The following is a 2,787-nucleotide window of genomic DNA, read 5'->3' on the forward strand; positions in this document are numbered from 1 at the left end:
GCGATCAAAACCGAGTGCCTGTTCGACATTTTGTTACTACAGTAACACAACATTTCTATACATAGTATAAAGGAAAGTCGAGATTTTTGTACGCAGTAATCTCGAAAACTACTGAACGGATTTTGACGAGATTTTCTCTAATATATTCTGTATCGATAGGAGAGTGACCTTTTTAATTTAGAATTTTAATAGGGTTGCCACCTGTTAATAAAATTACTATATTCAATTCTAATAAGCGTAGGCGTCAGTTTCGCACCGTCACTGTCAAATGAAAAGACTTAGTCTATAATGCATTATTTTTCTTAGTAGGGTTGCCACCTGTTTAAAGACTGTAAGATTTTCACCGTTCGTTGGATAAAAAAAACCAAATTAAAGTGCATGGCCTTCCCATGTACAAAAACTTTAAGTTTCTTGAGTAGGCTTGCCACCTATTTAAAATTACTATCTTCTATACTTAGTATAAAGAAAAGGCGAGATATTTTGACCATTCTACTGAACGGATATAGACAAGATTTTTTATGCATATAATAAACGCATATGTATACATTCAGCGCGTGGCCGGCTAGTTTAACAATAAGCAGATCGCTTTGAAATTTTCAGCAATTTGTCCTTACTATCTAAGGAATAAAGCCTAGTATACGGGAAACCTAACAAGCGATTCACGGCAAAACCGCAAGGCAACTCTATTCACTCAGTTTTGAACTTTTCTGTTTTGAGATTTTAGGAGGTAAATATCAAGAAGATTGTGGAGACTTCCTTGCCTTTAATAGCGGTTTTCATACGTCTGAGAATGCTCTCTAATGAGTTTTCTGTGATTTCGCTTGGAATATTACCTCTTTATAATTTTACTCGCCTCCAAAGCTCTTCCATGTTACTGGAGCTCGCTTGTAATATACTAATCCTCTCTTGACCACAGCGCTCAATTTTTCGTTATCTGTGAGGTCTGGGATTTGTGCTGGCCACCATGTGAGACGTTTTTCTTGGCATGTTGTTTTTGAAGATGTTGATGAGCTCTTTCCCAAAAATATTCTTTTTTATCGCTTTGGATTCAATTCATTTTCATTCCATGTGACCATATTACCCCTCTTCAGTCGAAAAGCTCCAATTCTCGTGACTTTTACAAATTTTCAGTGGCTAGGGATGTTCTACTTGCTGGCATTTGGTGCCATTGGTTAATATAAAAGGAATAATGAACAAGGAAGTCTATCTCCATATCCTCCAAACAAATTTGCCGGACTTTGTAGCGCAAACCCTTTCCAGCAGGACGGAGATCCAAAGGATTCTGAAAATATTCGACACCGCCGGCTACTTGAGCAAAATTTTCACGTAACGCAGTGGCCAACACAAATCCCAGACCTCAACGCCATCGCAAAATTGAGCGCTGTGGTCAAGAGAGGATTAGCATAGCGCAAGCGAACTCCGAGTAACATGGAAGAAAAAGAAAGAAAATTACCCAGATTATATGTGGGTCCAGTCAGACCTATGTGTTATGAATGTGTTGTATTAATCAACATGTCTATATATATAGCTTTATATATATGATACCAGCATGATTTTTTTAACGATTGGTAATTCACTAAACTTTAGTAAGCTACCTGAAATTTCAAGCCTCTAGCTATATTTAAAGTGGCATTTTTTGTAATTTGAAAATGGAAAAGGCCTGGCTAGGCTCATGTGTCAGACGAGGGGTTAAGAGTACGTGGTAATTAGAGTTAATTGAAAAATTAAAACACTATTTCTATGCAGTTATAAAACTAACGAAGTCAATGTATGAATATGTTTATTGCTTAATTAAAAGTTATATTTTTTGTATATTTTTTTTATGACGATACGCACACAAATTCGTGTTTTATACTGATTCCATAAATTTTCTCTCCACCAACGGCATCAAAAGTCACTTTGCACACTCAATTAAATCAAATGATGCCAAATCAGAAATCACATTTAACATAATTGAATCCGCGATGGCGGTGGGAAATGGTAAATTGAAAACAAAAAAAAGAAAACAGACAATAAAAGCACCAAAATCAAGTTTTTTGGTGCATATAAATAAATGGGCGACTTAGCTAAGCGGATTAAACTGGTCGGAAGGACGGTTGTTTTGTTTGTATTTGCTAGTTTCCGCGCAGGAAAAAGTCAGATTAATAGTATTAGCGTATCGTACGGTTGGCGCATTTGTGTTTGCGTATTTGCGGTGACCGGTAGCGGCAGCAATCAGTGTGAACTCAATTTCACTTTTGCATTTGGCGCTTAGCAGCACCAACGGATAGCAACGCGTGCCAATCGCGCGAATAATGCAAATCAAAGCTGCACGCACGAAAGTAGGCAAAACGAATGCAAACAATACATGCATATCCCGAACAATCTGCAAATGCATACATACATGCATACATATATACATATAATTCTAATTGCTTTCGATTACTAATTTTCGCCAAATGTATTTTCGATTTAATTTCATGGCTTTGCCGTCGTCGCATCATTGCCATATTCCAAACTACATGCATTTGATTTGATACAACTACAACAACGACAACTGCACTTTAATCAACAAATGCAATTCTGCGATTTTGCTACGTCGCTCTATCGCGCTTTACATGGCCTCTGCAATTGACGACTGCCTTTGCCGCCTCGCGTTTTTATCCATTCAATTCGCTTAGAAGCACGCGCCGAAATTACAGGCCCGCCAATACGATATTTGACGCCTGGCTCTACACTGCGCCTGCAATGTCGTGTTGTGCAAAATACGGAGGCGTCAGAGTTTATATTTTGGTATCATGACAACCG

General features: G+C 37.9%; 1 protein-coding gene across 1 annotated transcript in view; it reads right to left on the reverse strand.

The window, feature by feature from the left end:
- The window catches only part of LOC118743752, a 66,080-nt gene that overhangs the window by 18,532 nt on the left and 44,761 nt on the right, over positions 1 to 2,787 (reverse strand). The window lies entirely within an intron of this gene.

This window comes from Rhagoletis pomonella, unplaced genomic scaffold, assembly GCF_013731165.1.
Source record: "Rhagoletis pomonella isolate Grant_MI unplaced genomic scaffold, Rhpom_1.0 Rhpom_scaffold_00007, whole genome shotgun sequence".
In the NCBI taxonomy this organism is placed as follows: domain Eukaryota; kingdom Metazoa; phylum Arthropoda; class Insecta; order Diptera; family Tephritidae; genus Rhagoletis; species Rhagoletis pomonella.